A 19,825-nucleotide genomic window follows, 5' to 3' on the forward strand; every position below is an offset into this window, starting at 1 on the left:
GTATATGCCTGTTCTGAAAGGCCCCACAGTCTGCAACACCACTAAGCAAGGGGCACCACCAAGCAAGGGGCACCATGAAGACCAAGGAGCTCTCCAAACAGGTCAGGGACAAAGTTGTGGAGAAGTACAGATCAGAGTTGGGTTATAAAAAAATATCAGAAACTTTGAACATCCCACGGAGCACCATTAAATCCATTATTAAAAAATGGAAGGAATATGGCACCACAACAAACCTGCCAAGAGAGGGCCGCCCACCAAAACTCACGGACCAGGCAAGGAGGGCATTAACCAGAGGCAACAAAGAAACCAAAGATAACCCTGAAGGAGTTAAGCCGTACACTCCACAGAGCTGGGCTTTACGGAAGAGTGGCCAGAAAAAAACCCAGAGAACACCATCCCCACAGTGAAGCATGGTGGTGGCAGCATCATGCTGTGGGGATGTTTTTTCATCGGCAGGGACTGGGAATGTCAGCGCGTGCTGTAGGTGGGTGCAGTGGTGGAATCAAACGCAGGACACAGACGGATAGTCCAACAGACTTTAGTGATCGCCAAACACGGCAATAGGTCAACTCTTGCCCGAAGGCGAAATACGCACGAAGGCGAACAAAACAAAAGCGCACAAACAGGTGCGTAAATACTCCAACAGTGGAGGGAAGCTCAACCGAGCGAAATACAGGAATCACGCCCTATACACGAATGACAAAAAACAATAACACACAACACTAGACACACACAACGAGAAACTTATAGAACACTAATTAGGCTAAACAAGAACAGGTGTGACAACAAACAGACAAAAGCAAACGAACATGAAACATACAACGGTGGCAGCTAGTATTCCGGAGACAACGAACGCCGAAGCCTGCCCGAACAAGGGAGAGAGGCAGCCTCGGCCGAAACCGTGACAGGGAAACTGGTCAGAATTGAAGGAATGATGGATGGCGCTAAATACAGGGAATTTCTTGAGGGAAACCTGTTTCAGTCTTCCAGAGATTTGAGACTGGGACGGAGGTTCACCTTCCAGCAGGACAATGACCCCTAAGCATACTGCTAAAGCAACACTCAAGTGGTTTGAGGGGATTCATTTAAATGTCTTGGAATGGCCTAGTCAGAAGCCCAGACCTCAATCCAATTGAGAATCTGTGACTTAAAGATTGCTGTACACTCACGGAACCCATCCAACTTTGAAGGAGTTGGAGCAGTTTTGCCTTGAAGAATGGGCAAAAATCCCAGTGGCTAGATGTGTCAAGCTTATAGAGACATACCCCAAGAGACTTGCAGCTGTAATTGCTGCAAAAGGTGGCTCTACAAAGTATTGACTTTGGGGGGGTGAATAGTTATGCACGCTCAAGTTCTCTGTTTTTTTGTCTTATTTCTTGTTTGTTTCACAATAAAAAATAATTTACATCTTCAAAGAGTTAAGCATGTTGTGTAAATCAAATGATACAAACCCCCAAAAAATCCATTTTAATTCCAGGTTGTAAGGCAACAAAATAGGAAAAATGACAAGTGGGGTGAATACTTTCACAAGCCACTGTACATTAGTGAGAATCAAGACTAACTCTACTAAGCAGAAATACCAATAAGCTATTGCATTCAGGAATCAAATCACTATTGACGTCGGTTGTAGAGGACTCACAAGTGTTGATTGATTAAAGGCCTACCTCAATTGTAAGATGCATAGGACTTGATGTATGGATAAGTAGTTTGTACTGATGAAAATACAATTGCAATTCTATTTTCAATCATTCAATTGATTGTCTATTCACGATTATTAGCTAGTCTGATTCACTTTTCACCAACAGTATCCATGTACCACATTTAAATTGTATTGCCAGATTCCTTTGTTTGGATAAAAAAAGATTCATTTGAACATGTAAACAAACAGTGATACAGAGACCATTAGTATAATTCAATTAAAGTACTTAAATAAATAATTTACTACAATAATCATTTTGACAAGTTATACATTTTCCCTACTTATAATATGTACAGTTCTGAATTATTATTTATTTTATTTATTTTTTATTTCATTACATATCTATTATTACATATCTATTTTACATTCCTTTTGTTTTGTGGAGAGGGGTGTATCCTGAGCCAAGTCAAAAATTCACACTCAATTGGAAAGTTACAGAAGACCTGTGGTTGATTTTACAGGACGAAGTCTGTATGAAAAATGTATGCACTCACTAACTGTAAGTCGCTCTGGATAAGAGCGTCTGCTAATGACTCAAATGTAAAAAAGTCACAGATCTAGGGGGAAGTAACATGATTTCAGGTTGATGATGTACTCCGGTCTTAATCACACAGCAATGCAAAATGTCTCCCTCGTCTAAAAACATTGTACTGTATGTATTCACATATATATCCTATCAGCATTCACTTGTGATGTTAGTCACACAATCATTATAATTTGCGTCATTACTACTATAACGTGGGAGTGGATTTGCCTGCACTGAGGGGACAGTTTGTGTGCCTGCTCTGGAGTTCAGGCAGGGTAATGGCCATGTTGTTTAGTGGAGTCTTATGAAACTCAAGACTAGGACACTACACTCCTGATGGCCCCCCTGTGCTTGCAATTGTTTTGCTCCAGTCTTAATAGTGACCTACAAGGGTCCCATACCTCCCTGGTTCCCCTCTACACCAGTTTGAGGCACTGTGTTGAAGCTGTCTCCCTCTCTGCAGGCCACTGACTCCAGCAGGGCCTGTTTCTTCTGGGTGGAGCGGGACGGCTCGTACATGGTGGCGAGGTTGAAGAGGATGTTCTCATGGAGGTTCAGGGCAGGGTCCTGCTGCACCAGGCCCTCCAGCTGGCTCAGGGACCACTTCAGACAGGCACACCGCCACGTTGTTATTTGCCTATAGGGGGAGAGGAGAGAGCGAGGTTATCAACCTGCAGGGAGAGAAAGGGGCAGAAGTGGTATTGCTCTACTGAAAGAGGGAGAAAGGCATTGTATGTCTGCATAGATAGGGGATAATGCAGAAATGAGTTATTTGCATGTAGGGAGAGGAGAGGAGAGGAAAGAGAGGGGGTTATTGGCATGTGTGTGAAGACAGAGAAGGAGAGTAAAGAGTCATTTTCCTGAGGGAGAAGGACTCTGCAGAGAGGAGAGATAAGAAAGATGTTATTTGTCTAGGGAGAGAGGGGAGAAGACACGGTTATTGCCTGAGGAGAAGAGAGGAATGCTGTTTTCTCGCCTGAGGAGAGGGGATATACCATGCAGCAAAGGGGAGAGATTGGTCTCAAACTAGAGTGCATTCATTTACAGTCTCTAAGAATGTACAGCTTCTGATGTATTCTAGAAAATGTATGAGTAAGTTAATCAAGTATAGCTGTCATAAAGTTATAGATTGCGTGATTACCTACCACAGGGTTTTTGGGGTCGATCTTCAGGACCTCTGTGAAGGAGGAGTGTGCCTCTGAGTAGTTGTTCTGACTGAGGTAGACAAAGGACCTGAAACCCAACGCACACATGTCAGCTGGGTTACATCAGTGATTCTGTGTGAAGATGTGACAATCAGCCACGTGACAGGAATTAACAGCAATGTCAATCAACACAGTGTGAATGGCACCATTGTGTCTCCTAGCAAAGCATCACAAAGTGGCAAATACCCAAGTGTGATCCCCTGTGCCAACTCACATACTAGAACAGTGAGAGATGGTTGACAGAATTACAGATACATTCATCTCAGAAGTAGTCATTATTTACACTCATTCGTACCTGTTCATCAAACCGCGTGTGTCTGTAGGTCCACCTCCCTTCTTCAGAGAGGCTTTCTCCACATCTAGCAAATACTTCTCTGCTGTTTTAATGTCTCCAATCTGGTCAAAAATAACAATTAAAACTAAAACACATTGGCATTATGTTGAGGGAAAAGTAGTTGTAGTTCAAAGAGAAAGGCATGTGAGAAAGGTGTGTGTGTGTGTGTGCATGTTTACATGCAGGAATATGCGTCCTATCCCACTCAGCAGCTGCACTCTCTGCTGGGGCTCGTACTGGATGATGGAGTGATATGTCTCTACAGCTAGAACATAGTCCTGGAGACAGAGAAAGACAAGGGGGGGGAGAGAAAATTAATCAGGTGTACTGACCATTAGCAGGGCAAGGTGTCCCTGGTCACAGTGTACCACACATTACATCGCTCACATGCTGACTGAACGGCTGAGCACGGCTGCTATCAAGCTGGGGATAGAAGGAGAGAGGTCGTGCGGTGAGTTGGTGCAGTGTGTGTGTCTGTGTGTACATCCATGTTACCACCAGCTGATGGCACTGTGGCTCTCTCAATTGTCCCCGGACAGAACACACTCTCCCACTTTCCCTTGCTTCCTCTATTTCTCCCTCTATCTCCCACTCACAAAGAATCCAGTCAGGGTGATCCTATGGGATACTACTGGGAAGCCTGTGGTCTGCCATCATACATCTAAAGACCAACACAAACAACACAACAATCACTAACAAGAAACATCGTTAGACAGGATTCTCTAGTGCTGTATAAAGTATAGAAGTAAATTAAACATGATGAATGCAGTCTTCATCAAAAAGATGATCATGTCTTGTGTGCCAGATGGACACTGTGTGTTCCTCGATGGGTAGTGTTCTGCATCTGTTAATTATTTTACAACTCCAGTCCATGATAGTCTGATCATCAAGCAGAATGGCAGTTTTGTTGCATGATAGTTTAGTGTTTCACCGTTTCTTCATTTGACTCTGTGGGTGATGACACTACTGAAGATGTGTTGAACTGGCAGGACAGATACACAGTGTCTTGGTGCAGGATATGCTCTAGCTAGCATCCGCCTGGCTGTTCCACTGTTAAAATGTGTTTAGACAGAGGGCAGGACTGAGGGGAAGGTAGAATGAAGAGAACTGAACCAGACACACGTCCCTGACAAGACCTCTCCAAACACACCCACTCACTGCACCAAAACAATGCTGCTAAAACCTAATAACTCTTATTAGCCATTTTGTGTGTGCGTGTGTCTCGCTGGTCGTCATCCATTCTTCTAATTTCTCTGCTAGCTTCCTGACAGCCCTGGACAGGCATGTATGTGAATCTGTGACTGTGGGCATGTAGGAATGTGTGTCTAAGTATGTCAATGAATGTGTGTGTTCGAGTTGTTGTGTGTATGCGCATACACACAGAAGACTATGGTAGATCTGTGCAGCTCTCCTTACACAGACTGTTAGTCCCTCCTCACACACCTGTGTACACACACACCTTCATGAGCAGACAGTTAGCCATGGAGTACATGACCCGACTCAGACGAGACCTCCACAGCTGAAGAGATTCTGCAACACACAGGAGGAGAAATTGGTATAATTTCAGTAATTTCTGACTCATTTACCCAGGTAGCTTTCGGGACTATTCATTCATTCATTCATTCGATATTCCGCTGTACAAAAATACAGTTGACCATAACACACACCAAATGCATAGTAGTGCAATTATAGCACCCCCTCAGCTTTCCTCTCCTATCGCTCTATCCAACTACCGCTCCCCTCATCACACAAGTATTCCTACCACCTTCCAACCCATCAATGAATTGCCTGAGAGAAGGAATTATAGAGGGAGAGAAGGCACTGTGACACCCTCTCTCTCTCCACACACACTCTGTCTTTCTCTCCTAAGGCTAATTGTTTAGGCTGTCAGCGGGTTTGTTTGAATGGGCCTGATTGTGCTTGGTGTGTACACTATGTGTATAGTGAACCTGTGTGTGTTCAGTTGACTGAGGCAATCACTCAGTGGGGGTCTATTGAGAGGTGCAACTACAGTGGGTATAGAATGTCACCACCCCCTTTCAAAATGTTCACCCTTTGTTGCCTTACAGCCTGAAATGAAAACACATAAAATCAGACTTTTTCCGGCTTTATTTACACACAGTAACCCACATTATCCAAGTGCAAAAAAATATCTAAAAAAACTCTTTATTAAACTCTTTAAATTAAAACAGCAAAATACCCTATTTGGTTAAGTGAACACCCCCCTGAGTTAATACTTGTTGGAACCACCTTTTGCTTGAATTACAGCCATGAGTCTCTTTGAATACATCTACTACTAACTTTGCACACCTAGACTGTGAAATATTTGCCCATTGTTCCTTGCAGAATTGTTCAAGCTCAGTCAAATTGCATGGTGACCGCTCATGGACTGCACTCTTCAAGTCATTCCACAGATTCTCGATGGGATTTAGGTCAGGGCTCTGACTAGGCCACTCGAGGACATTCACCTTGTTGTCCTTCAGCCACTGTACGGTTGCTTTGGCGGTGTGCTTTGGGTCATAGCCATGTTGAAACGTGAACCATCTTCCCATTTTCAACTTCCTGGCAGAGGGCTGCAGGTTCTCCTCAAGAATCTGTCGGTATTTTGCACTGTCCATTTTCCCTTCTATCCTGACAAGTGTCTGGAAACACCCCCACAACAGGATGCTGCCACCGCCATGCTTTTACTGTAGGCATGGTGTTCTTTGGGTGGGAAGATGTATTGGGTTTTCGCTAGACATATCGTTTACTGCGTTCAGGCCAAAAAATATTGGTTTAATCTGACCCCAGCACCTTTTGCCAGTTGGCCTCGGAATCTACAATGTGCTTTTGGCAAAGCTCAATTGAGACTTGATGGGGCTTTTTTTTGAGGAGTGTTTTTTGTCTTGCCACCCTCCCATAGAGGCCAGATTTGTGGAGCGCTTGTGATATTGTGGTCACATGAACACATTGACCAGTTTTTGCCATAAAGGCCTGAAGCTCCTTCAATGTCGCCATTGGCTTCTTGGTAGCCTCTGATCAGTCTCCTCCTTGCCCGGTCATCCAGTTTGGAGTGACGGCCTGATCTACGCAGGGTCTGGGTGGTGCCATACGCCTTCCACTTCTTAATAATGGTCTTAACTGTTCTCCGAGTGATAGACAAAGCCTTTGAAATGTTCACTTATCCAAATAGGGTATTTTACTGTTTTAATTTTAATTTTCAGAGTTTTTAAAGATTTTTTCCCCCACTGTGTGTAAATAAAGCCAGAGAAAGTCTGATTTTTTGTGTTCTCATTTCATGCTGTAATCAACAAAACGTGAAAATGTTGGAAAGGGGGTGGTGACTTTCTATACCCACTGTATCAGATCCCGCTGCACTGGTAGGTTTAAGTCCAGAGGAGAGACTAGTAAGCATACTGCACACACACATCCTGAGCTCAAACATCTGTTCATCCAATTATTGAAGTGTTGATGAACTTAACCATGTTTTATATATTGATTTATTTCTCACAAACCAAAATCAACTGTCTCGATGTTCTAACCTTGTTTATTAATAAGATCCTAAAAAAATTAACATTATTTCGGGCTTGACAGCAAATTAGTGGCTTTACAACCAAACTTTGTTGCATAGGTTGTTAAACCTTAATGGTTGTTTTGTGACCTTGTTAAAAGCTAGAGGGAAAGGAATGACATGTGAATAACACTGTCTGTCTGATAATAAGGGTGTGATATACTGTACCTTGTCTGTTCTTCTGGGTAAGGTTGATCATACTGCTGTCCTCAGACAAGCCCTGCTCTAGGTTATCCACAATCTATCAGTTGAAACAGGGAGTTGGAAAGTTTTAAACAGGGGACACACACATAGCAAGGTAGTCATTAATGCATCACTACATTTATTGGAAGAAAACAAAAGTGAGGGAGGACACAAGAGAAAGTTGGTGTGTGTGTGTGTTGTGACGTCACGAGAGGCTACACAGCTTTCAGCGGGATTGCTCAAGTAGTGCAAGGAGACAAGGTTCAAACAAAACAAGGATTTTATTAAAGGTCTTGGGAAATTAACGAAAATATAACCAAATTCTGTTCTCTTGTGGCTCTTTAAGGGTTAACAGTTCAGGGATGTCTCTTCCACATCCAAAATCATAGTTCTCACTCGCTCAGTTAACTTTTCCCCAGCCTTACTGTAGTCCACGTTGCAGCTAGTGGCCAACCCAGCAAAAAGTCCTTCCAAATGTCTCTCACGTATTTCCACAGGTGCATATATCCAAAGGTGAGTATTTCCCAAAGGTAAGTATCTCCAAATCCTTATATTCCTCTTGGAAGTGGACGTGCAGCACTCTTGTCCTCCAGAGAGCCCAGGTTGGAGACTGTGTTACTTCACAACCCACACACTCACCCTCAGTGTGTCTCTTCCCTTCAAAAACCTCCAGCTCATCAGCTCCTGATCTGTTTCAGCTGCGTGGGAAGATTGGCCATAGAGGGGTGGAGTTCCCGACCATACCAGCAGATGGAGCCATAGCTGTCTGGGTTTGCAGCCACCTCAGGGGGATGTAACGTCCCTCCAGGACACAGCCTCTCGTGACATCACACATCCCCCTCCTCGGGACCGACGTCCTCGTCGGGTAAAGGCAGCGAAGAAGGCATCACGCCGGGAGAGGGCGTCCGCATTGCCGTGGTGCTTGCCAGCCTGCTCTCTCTTCAACTCCTCCACCTCTAGGACCAGGGACTCAGCCTCCTGTTGTCTCTCCTTGAGTTTCTTACTGAACGCATCAGCCTTGGTTTTAGCAGAGTTTAGCTTCTGTTGAGCAGCTTTCAGTTCCTTCTCTCTCTCTGCCTCCGCATTCTTCATCTTGTTCTCCAACACCTTGTACTTCTCCTCTGCCTTCTTCTGGACCTCCTTACTACTCGCGCAGGGTCTCCTCACACTCCTCGATGGTCCTGCGCAGCCTCTCCAGCTCCTCCTGTTGCTTAGGAAGGAGCTCTGTTGGAGTTTAGCCTGGAGGATATCTAACTCTTCTGTCTTCATGTCTAACTGTTGCTTTAACAAACGATACCTCTCAGCGGTCCCCTTCAGACCAGACAGTTCTTTGTCCAGATTCTGTAGCTCCGTCTCTGTGTCGGTCTGGGCACCTGCCATCCCTATCAGAGCCCGGGCAGGAGTGAGTAACTCGGAGGATTGCACCGGAGCCTTCCCAGGATGAGTCTTGCCTCTCCGTTTCCGAGGTACTCGGGTTATCCTCTCCTGAGACTCTCTCCAGAGTGGGTAAAAGGCTGGGCAGTCTCGTCCAATTAGGGACAGGGACGGGGGGGGGAATCAACCACCCCCGCCGTCGTGTGTATGGTTCCCCGTGTGCTGGTCTTGTAAGTTCAGTAATGGGGTATTCTCTGGTGTCCCCATGGACACAGGAAACTGGGAGGACTTTCCCGGGTCAGACACGTTGGGCCCACCAAATCCTTACGCACCAGGGTGGCCCGGCTACCAGAATCCAGTAAGGCCTCCACATCATGGTGATTCACAGTTACCGGGCAGGTGGGGGTCGATCTGGGCCGCCATCTCGACTCCCAAGAGCGAGGGCAAAGCGGTGTGTGGGTGCTGAGCTGAAGGACTCCGCAGTGGGCATAGGTTCATCGGCTGGTTTCCCACACTGCCAGGAGATATGTCCCATCTCCCCACACCGGTAACACTGTCGAAGTTTCCCCTCCTGGTGTACTCTTCTTGGACCCGCCTGGTTTCTGGCTCCCCCTGGAGCCGGGGATAAGTCCTGGCGTGGCTGGGTTCGAGACCTTGGGGTCCTTTGGACGGGTTCTTCCCATTTGTGGTGGGGCCGCACTCCTGGGGTCTTTTCGGGAAGCATTCAGCATCTCCGCTGTGGCCTGGTACTTTTCCACAGCTTCCACGGTCAGATCAGCCGTGGTCAAGGCCTGTTGACTGATGAACCGTTTTTGCCTCATAAGGCAGGGGCGCGTGTAACGATCCACCACAACGGCCTCCACCACCGCCGCTGCTGTATTCCTCTGCGGATCCAGCCATTTCCTTGCGATTCGGACAAGTTCATGCATCTGCGCCCGAGGAGGTTGGTCTGGTTGGAAGGTCCAGCTGTGAAAGCGCTGGGCCATACCAAACTTTGTGAGTCCATATTCAGCTGAGGATCTCAGACTTCAGGGCATCATAGTCAGTAACCTGGTCAGGGCCCAGGTCCCGGACAGCATTCAGCGATTCCCCGGTTAGAAAGGCTAACAGACCAACCCACTGTTGCTTGGGCCAGGCTTCCCTAGTGGCCGTGGCCTCAAATGCATGCAGGTATGCCTCAATGTCATCGGTAGCTCCCATCTTAGATATAAAGTCACTTGCCTTTATTGGGCGGGTATTTTGGACCACCCTCTGTCTCTGCAACTGCAATTCCTCTGCCTTCAGAAGGTTGGCTTTCTTTTGCTCCTCCAAGAGAGCCACGTTTGCTTGCATCTGGGCTTGCTGGCCAGCAACAAGGGCTTTCAATATGTCCTCCATTTCAGTCGGCGGGGAGCCTACGGCCAACTTGGAAAACTGGGTGATCAAACCTTCGGTATCCTCCTCTGACATGCACTATTAACGCTTGGCGTGCCCGTATTCTCCACCATCTGTGACGTCACGAGAGGCTACACAGCTTTCAGCGGGATTGCTCAAGTAGTGCAAGGAGACAAGGTTTAAACAAAACAAGGATTTTATTAAAGGTCTTGGGAAATTAACGAAAATATAACCAAATTCTGTTCTCTTGTGGCTCTTTAAGGGTTAACAGTTCAGGGATGTCTCTTCCACATCCAAAATCATAGTTCTCACTCGCTCAGTTAACTTTTCCCCAGCCTTACTGTAGTCCACGTTGCAGCTAGTGGCCAACCCAGCAAAAAGTCCTTCCAAATGTCTCTCACGTATTTCCACAGGTGCATATATCCAAAGGTGAGTATTTCCCAAAGGTAAGTATCTCCAAATCCTTATATTCCTCTTGGAAGTGGACGTGCAGCACTCTTGTCCTCCAGAGAGCCCAGGTTGGAGACTGTGTTACTTCACAACCCACACACTCACCCTCAGTGTGTCTCTTCCCTTCAAAACCTCCAGCTCATCAGCTCCTGACTCTGTTTCAGCTGCGTGGGAAGATTGGCCATAGAGGGGTGGAGTTCCCGACCATACCAGCAGATGGAGCCATAGCTGTCTGGGTTTGCAGCCACCTCAGGGGGATGTAACGTCCCTCCAGGACACAGCCTCTCGTGACATCACAGTGTGTATTTGTGTATGTGTACACGTTTGACTATACTTGTGAGTGCCAGAAGAATAGTAAACCAACTAAAATTCAGAGAAGTGAGGACATTTTGTCAGTCCTCACTTATAAAAATGATATTTTAGGGTTAGGGTTAGAATTAGGGTTAAAATTAGGGTTAGGGGTTAGGTTTAGGGTTAGAAGTTAGGGGTTAGGTTTAGGGTTAGGGAAAATAGGATTTTGAATGGGAATCAATTGTTGGTCCCCAAAAAGTCCTCACAAGTATAGGAAGACATAGCGTGTGTGTGTGTGTGTGTGTGCTCACAGTCTGACAGACAGTCCTCATGCTGTGTAGTCTTTCCAAGAGACTCCTGTGGTTTCCCCAGGTACTGAGGCAGCTCTGCATGCAGCACCCGCGACAGAGAACGGAACCATGGAGCCTGAGAGAGAGGAGGAGAGAGTCTTCACACGTCAGATGGCATTGAAACGTACAGATGGCATTGCGAAACGATTGTTGCAAAAGCAGGAAGCCTCCTATCTCCCTCTATCTACCTATCCAACACTCACTCTCTCTTCCTCTCTTTCTCAATCTCTCTTCCTCCCACCCTCCCTCCTCTCCCATGAGGAAGGAAGGCCCCTACCAAGAGGTGAGCAGTCAGACATGTGCCTGAGCTCGAGTCTTTGATCTCTGGCTCTTTGATATCAGACACACATTCAGGTAGCTACAGAGAGAGCATCCTCTCTGTCTGTCTGTGTACAGCTTCTCTGGTAATCAGCAACACCCCTGAAAACACCCACGACTCCTCTCCTTACAGCTCTGCAGTGACACACGGTGACATCACAGAGAGAACAGCCATGTTCTCCAGTACAAAGGGTCAAGGGTTAACCTCGTTTCATCCTGACGAGTTAAAGAAACATCCTATCATTCAGCCACAACCTATGACTTGTGGATGCGGATCTTGAAAATAATTCCAGTAAAAAAATAACATTCTACTTTTTCCTCTCACTTTGTGAACAGATTATCAGCCGTTTCAGTTTTTTTTCCACAGGATATCCTGGTTGTTTGAGAGGAGGTGCTTGGTTCCCACTAAGGTTCCTTCTAAGAGTGAGATCATGGATAATAGATATTGGATGGGGGCAGCAGACCTTCAGATCTGAATCTTTGATGCCAGGCAGGAAGCAGTTGCCAGTATCTGGAGGCACCTACGGCAGCACAAAGCATTTCATATTGAGGAATGGAAATTCAATCTGCTCTCCCCTTGGACTGCTGTGTGGTGTAGCTTCAAGTGTTCACCTCGGTTCTCTTTCTGTGTGTGTGTGTCCACGGCCATGACTCTATAGTGATTGCCTCTACTACAGTAACCCCTAGGGCTGTAAAGACTAAAGCAATGGCACTACATCAGAGAGCTGTTCATGCAGAGTTAAAAGGGAAAAAACAACAACACCAGTGGCACTGAAATAAAGTGCTGTCTTTGGTTGTTAGCAGGGTTGGGTATTTCAATGGTTTGACCTGAGGGTCTCAGGGCGTTTGGTTAGTATTTGAAGTATACACTGTGTGTACAAAACATTATGAACATGCTCTTTCCATGACATAGACTGACCAGGTGAATCCAGGTGAAAGCTATGATCCCTTATTGATGTCACATGTTAAATCCACTTCAATCAATGTAGATGAAGGGGAGGAGACAGTTAAAGAAGGATATTTAATGGGCAAGACAAAATATTTAAGTGCCTTTGAACGGGGTATGGCAGTAGGTGCCAGCCGCACCGGTTTTTGTCAAGAACTGCAACACTGTAGGTTTTTCACGCTCAACAGTTTCCCAAGTGTATCAATGGTCCACCACCCAAAGGACATCCAGCCAACTTGACACAACTATGGGAAGCATAGGAGTCAACATGGGCCAGCATCCCTGTGGAACGTTTTCCACACCTTGTAGGGTCCATGCCCCGACGAATTGAGGCTGTTCTGAGGGCAAAAGAGGTGGGTGCAACTCAATATTAGGAAGGTGTTCTTAATGTTTTGTACGCTCGGTGTAGGTGGTGTGTGTACCTCCCTCCCAGGGTATACAGTAGGGTAGTATTCATAGTAGAGTTCAGGTTGGTCCAGGTTTCCAAACGGCTCCAGTATTCTGGAACAGGCTCAGCTTGGTGAGCAGGGCCAGGCGAACAAACCACAGCTGCAACAACACACACATATAGAACTTTACATATGTTTTGTGTGTGTGTGAGCCCGATACGGTCGTCCTCTGTCTGTCTTAGCCTGCCTCTGCCCCTCCTGTCGGAGTGTATGTGGTGTGTGTGTGTGTGTGTCAGCCCACTCTTGTCATCCGGAGTCTAATTTGTGCAGGCAGCTCCTGGCTTCCACCCCCATCCTCTCCTCTGCCACACACACACACTGCCACACATACACATGTGCTGCGCCACACACACACACACACACACACCCTCTGGGTCTCTCCACACCCTTCTACACACACAGCCAGACAGGAGGGTATGTTAGACTTGCCTCTCTATTGCCGACACACTGTACTGACACGTTAGGCCTGTCCCTGACCCAAAAAAATCTTCATCGACCAAGAGTCTTCTGTTCTTTCGACCAATCAATTTTAAACGTCTATTTTTCCATATATAGACACTTATGTGTTTTAATAAAATCAACTATATTCACTGAGCTTGTCTGATGATTTAAGCACATTGTTTGGTTAAATAATTAAGACACACAAATGACTAGAGGGAGTCCGACCAGCAATTGATTTGATTGTGTGGGGCCGGGCTCCGTAAAAAAAAAAAAAAAAGACAGCGAGTGACTGTGTGACTCGCACCCGTTGTCTCTCTCTCCTCCCTGCTGCAGTGACCACCACAGTGTTTATCGCGTTGCTGAAGCTGCAACATAATTACAGCCATTTCTGACTGAAAAGTTCTGTTACCGAAATCCCTCATTTGTTTAGGAAAAACATTCCCTATTCCCTCAACCCTTGCTCTCTTTACGTGACACATGTATGCATCACATGCACATGACCAATAGGACCTATAGCATATCATAATCACATTAATAAATTGGTTATAACAAACTCCGAACACCGTAACAGGAAAATAGATGCAGAGGACGTGACAAATAAACTCGAAAACGGGGGAATGTTTAAGCTACTGTTTGCTCAGGAGGTAAAGGGGAAGTCAGATGTGTGGAATAAATTTGACTAGTTGTGAAAAATACTGGAGATCAAGAAAAATAAGGTAAGGAGCTAGCGCTATGCGTAGATATTATGTGTGCCAAACAGGTGCTATTAGATTACAATATAATTTTTCTGACCGTTTGGAACAATGTAAACAACACTAAATAAATTCTAAGCATACCAGAGAGTGTGTTGTGACGTTTTTGCCAAGCCTTTATTACAGCAAAGACTAAAATGGAAAGGTTTATTTATTGTTTAAGCTAATTATTCCAGGCTCGCTTTAATTTTATTTTAAAACTAAAATGCTTGATTGCATTTAAAATCATGAATGACTCATATGCTGTGTGATGACATTAACTGAATGAATGACTGATTGATACAGTAGCCTATATAAATATTGAAATATAGGCCTAAGTAAGTTACGGTATTAAGACTAAACAGGATGTGCTCTTAGGCCTACAGCTCAATGATTGTTATACAAGGCTGCTACAGTATACTAAGCCTACTAATGATAATGACATGACTTATTATTATAATGATGATCGTAATAATAATAGTAATAAAAACAATAAGATGATATCAAGAAAAAGGAGCATTATTATTGTAAATATTTTTTGGACAATTTGGAAAAATGTAAACAACACTAAATGAATGATAAATAATACCAGAGACTGTTCTAACGGGGAAAAAAAGTGGAGAGCCTTTATTACAGCAAAGCAAAGATTAATAACAGCCAATTTTGTTTACTTGACATGTCATTGCATGAAGCTTGGTGCTCACGGAATCAGTAGGCTATTAAACAAACACTCAAAACAGGCAACAGAAACAGGATCTGTCTTATTTCTGTAGATATACACTACCGTTCAAAAGTTTGGGGTCACTTAAAAATGTCCTTGTTTTCGAAAGAAAATCAATTTTTTTGTCCATTAAAATAACATCAAATTAATCAGAAATACAGTATAGACATTGTTAATGTTGTAAATGGCTATTGTAGCTGGAAACGGCTGATTTTTTATCAGCATACAGAGGCCCATTATCAGCAACCATCAGTCCTGTGTTCCAATAGCACGTTGTGTTTGCTAATCCAAGTTTATCATTTTAAAAGGCTAATTGATAATTAGAAAACCCTTTTGCAATTATGTTAGCACAGCTGAAAACTGTTGTGCTGATTAAAGAAGCAATAAAAAACTGGCCTTCTTGAGACTAGTTGGGTATCTGGAGCATCAGCAATTGTGTGTTCAATTACAGGCTCAAAATGGCCAGAAACAAATAACTTTCTTCTGAAACTCGTCAGTCTATTCTTGTTCTGAGAAATGAAGGCTATTCCATGCAGAAATTGCCAAGAAACTGAAGATCTCGTAAACGCTGTGTACTACTCCCTTCACAGAACAGCACAAACTGGCTCTAACCAGAATAGAAAGAGGAGTGGGAGGCCCCAGTGCACAACTGAGCAAGAGGACAAATACATTAGAGTGTCTAGTTTGAGAAACAGACGCCTCACAGGTCCTCAACTGGCAGCTTCATTAAATAGTACCTGCAAAACACCAGTCTCAACGTCAACAGTGAAGAGGCGACTCCGGGATGCTGACCTAGGCAGAGTTGCAAAGAAAAAGCCATATCTCAGACTGGCCAATAAAAATAAAAGGCAAAAGAATACAGACACTGGACTTTTTTCTTTGCAACTCTGCCTAGAAGGTCCCGGAGTCGCCTTTTGATGTTATTTTAATGGACCAAAAAATTGCTTTTCTTTTAAAAACAAGGAAATTTCTAAGTGACCCCAAACTTTTGAATGGTAGTATATATGGATGATTCATAAAGTCAGGCACATTTAACAGTTAGGCTATTGATTATAGACCTAATTAAGGTGGAGTTTCCTCTCTCCTCACTTTTCTTAGACAATAAGGCAAGGGCTGTTTTCTCATCTCCTCATTCTGCTGCTGCCTCCGCCGCATTGTTCTCAACACCAATATGCTGGTTAACTTTGCTATTATGTACATAGCAACATGGTCTAGGAAAAGGTGCCAATTCAACAGCACACTGATGTCTTTCAGAACCGCAGACAGCAACCACTTTCCAACGCGGGAGAAAGCAAATTTGTTATAAAATAATATTAATTTTTATTAGTGTTGCACCATTGTTCTGATGTAACATAACCATATACAATTTCAGTAGCACGTCTTGGAGTGATGGACTGTACCATCCCCACAATGGATTGGTCCACTCAGACATGCGCGAATCAGACATGCGTCTTGTACACCATGATATATACAGTACCAGTCAAAAGTTTGGACACACCTACTCATTATTTTCTTTATTTTTACATTGTAGAATAATAGTGAAGACATCAAAACAATGAAATAACACATATGGAATCATGTAGTAACCAAACAAAGTGTTAAACAAATCAAAAAATATTTTATATTTGAGATTCTTCAAAGTAGCCACCCTTTGCCTTGATGACAGGTTTGCACAGCTCTCAACCAGCTTCATGAGGTAGCCACCTGGAATGCATTTCAATTACAGGTGTGCCTTGTAAAAAGTTAATTTGTGGAATTTCTTTCCTTCTTAATGCGTTTGAGCCAATCAGCTGTGTTGTGACAAGGTAGGGGTAGTATACAGAAGATAGCCCTATTTGGTAAAATACCAAGTCCATATTATGGCAAGAACAGCTCAAATAAGCAAAGAGAAATGACAGTCCATCATTACTTTAAGACATGGTCAGTCAATCTGGAAAATTTCAAGAACTTTGAACGTTTCTTCAAGTGCAGTCACAAAAACCATCAAGCGCTATGATGAAACTGGCTCTTATGAGGACCACCACTGGAAAGGAAGACCCAGAGTTACCTCTGCTGCAGAGGATAAGTTCATTAGAGTTACCAGCCTCAGAAACTGCAGCCCAAATTAATGCTTCACAGAGTTCAATAACAGACACATCTCAACATCAACTGTTCAGAGGGGACTGTGTGAATCAGGCCTTCATGGTCGAATTGCTGCAAAGAAACCACTACTAAAGGACACCAATAATAAAGAAGAGACTTGCTTGGGCCAAGAAACACGAGCAATGGACATTAGACCAGTGGAAATCTGTCCTTTGGTCTGATGAGTCCAAATTTGAGATTTTTTGGTTCCAACCGCCGTGTATTTGTGAGACGCATAGTGGGTGAACGGATGATCTCTGCATGTGTGGTTCCCACCGTGAAGCATGGAGGAGGAGATGTGATGGTGTGGGGGTGCTTGCTGGTGACGCTGTCTGTGATTTATTTAGAATCCAAGGCATACTTAAACAGAATGGCTACCACAGCATTCTGCAGTGATACGCCATCCCATCTGGTTTGCGCATAGTGGGACTATCATTTGTTTTTCAACACACCTCCAGGCTGTGTAAGGGCTATTTGACCAAGAAGGAGAGTGATGGAGTGCTGCATCAGATGACCTGGCCTCCACAATCACCCGACCTCAACCCAATTGAGATGGTTTGGGATGAGTTGGACCGCAGAGTGAAGGAAAAGCAGCCAACAAGTGCTCAGCATATGTTGGAACTCCTTCAAGACTGATGGAAAAGCATTACAGGTGAAGCTGGTTGAGAGAATGCCAAGAGTGTGCAAAGCTGTCATCAAGGCAAAGGGTGGCTACTTTGAAGAATCAAAAATCAAAAATTTGTTTAACACTTTTTTGGTTACTACGTGAATTCATATGTGTTATTTCATAGTTTTGATGTCTTCACTATTATTCTACAATGTAGAAAATAGTAAAAATAAAGAAAAACCCTTGAATGAGTAGGTTTGTCCAAACTTTTGACTGGTACTGTATATTTTTTTGCTACTGCTCGACTAAAGAAATCTTGGCCTATTGACCAAACAATCGACCAGTCGACTAAATGGGGTCATCCCTAAGCTACATACACTATATATACATAAGTATGTGAACACCCCTTCAAATTAGTGGATTTGGCTATTTCAGCCACACCCGTTGCTGACAGGTGTATAAAATCGAGGACACAGCCATGCAATCTCCATAGACAGACATTGGCAGTAGAATGGCCTTACTGAAGAGCTCAGTGACTTTCAACGTGGCACCGTCATAGGATGCCATCTTTCCAACATGTCAGTTCGTCACATTTCTGCCCTGCTAGAGCTTCCCCGTCAACTGTAAGTGCTGTTATTGTGAAGTGGAAACATCTAGGAGCAACAACTGCTCAGCCGCGAAGTGGTAAGCCACACAAGCTCATAGAAAGGGACCGCCAAGTGCTGAAGCGAGTAGCGTGTAAAAATCGTCTGTCCTCGGTTGCAACACTCACTACCGAGTTCCAAACTGCATCTGGAAGCAACATCAGCACAATAACTGTTAGTCGGGAGCTTCATGAAATGGGTTTCCATGGCCGTGCAGCCGCATACAAGCCTAAGATCACCATGCGCAATGCCAAGTGTCGGCTGGAGTGATGTAAAGCTCGCCGCCATTGGAGCAGTGGAAACGCGTTCTCTGGAGTGATGAATTACACTTCACCATCTGGCAGTCCGACGGACAAATCTGGGTTTGGCAAATGCCAGGAGAACGATACTTGCCCGAATGCATAGTGCCAACTTTAAAGTTTGGTGGAGGAGGAATAATGGTCTGGGGCTGTTTTTCATGGTTCGGGCTAGGCCCCTTAGTTCCAGTGAAGGGAAATCTTAATGCTACAGTATACAATGGCAACAGTTTTGGAAAGGCCCTTTCCTGTTTCAGCATGACAATGTCCCGTGCACAAAGTGAGGTTCATATAGAAATGGTTTATCGAGATCGGTGCCCTGACCTCAACCCCATCGAAAACCTTTGGGATGAATTGGAATGCTGACTGCGAGTCAGGCCTAATCGCCCAACATCAGTGCCCGACCTCACTAATGCTCGTGGCTGAATAGAAGCAAGTCCCCGCAGCAATGTTCCAACATCTAGTGGAATGCCTTCCCAGAAGAGTGGAGGCTGTTATAGCAGCAAAAGGGGGACCAACTCCATGTTAATGCACATGATTTTGGAATGAGATGTTTGATAAGCAGGTGTCCACATACCTTTGGTTATGTAGTGTACATACGTAAAACAGAAACATGACAACACACAAAAAACACTGACATGTAGGCATGTGCACCAGTATCGCACTTCTATTGCCACACAGAAACCTAGACAGACAGAACAGACAAACACCTGTAGTGACTCAGTGGTGTGGCTGGTGGGCTGGCCAGCCTTGCCGTAGCCCTGACCATGAGCTGTCAGCAGTCCGCCGGTCAGGTCCACTGCAGCACGCCAGTTCTTAGTGCTCTACAGGGGCACAGGAGGGACACACACAGCCGTTTCAACAAAACCAACAGACAAGGTGAGAGGACAGGCACACACACTGGACGCAATGACCTCCAAAATGAACCAACCCGGGCTGGCGACAAACAGTTAAAAAGGACATCTTATATTTCAATATTTTATTTGTGATGGTAGAGTGGTGGTGGTGGTAGTGGAGGGCAGCCAAAGGTCAGGGAAACACTGAGTAAGGTACAATGTGAGGGGACACACACACATAAAAGCAAAAGCTGTCTCCGCAAAAGGGGGTAGGTACAATACAGGGGACGAGGGGGCGAGTGGGGGGGTAAGAGGGTGTGTACAGTCGAGCCTCCCCATCAGTAAGCATGACAAGGTCAGCCTGGAGATTGTGTTTTAA

The 19,825-nt window shown here is 44.8% G+C and overlaps 1 pseudogene; it reads right to left on the reverse strand.

Annotated features, from left to right (window-relative positions):
• Positions 1 to 2,641: 2,641 nt before the first annotated feature.
• LOC121539149 overlaps positions 2,642 to 19,825 on the reverse strand; it is a 36,033-nt pseudogene continuing 18,849 nt past the window's right edge.

The sequence above is a fragment of the Coregonus clupeaformis genome, unplaced genomic scaffold, assembly GCF_020615455.1.
Source record: "Coregonus clupeaformis isolate EN_2021a unplaced genomic scaffold, ASM2061545v1 scaf1849, whole genome shotgun sequence".
Classification (NCBI taxonomy): Eukaryota; Metazoa; Chordata; class Actinopteri; order Salmoniformes; family Salmonidae; genus Coregonus; species Coregonus clupeaformis.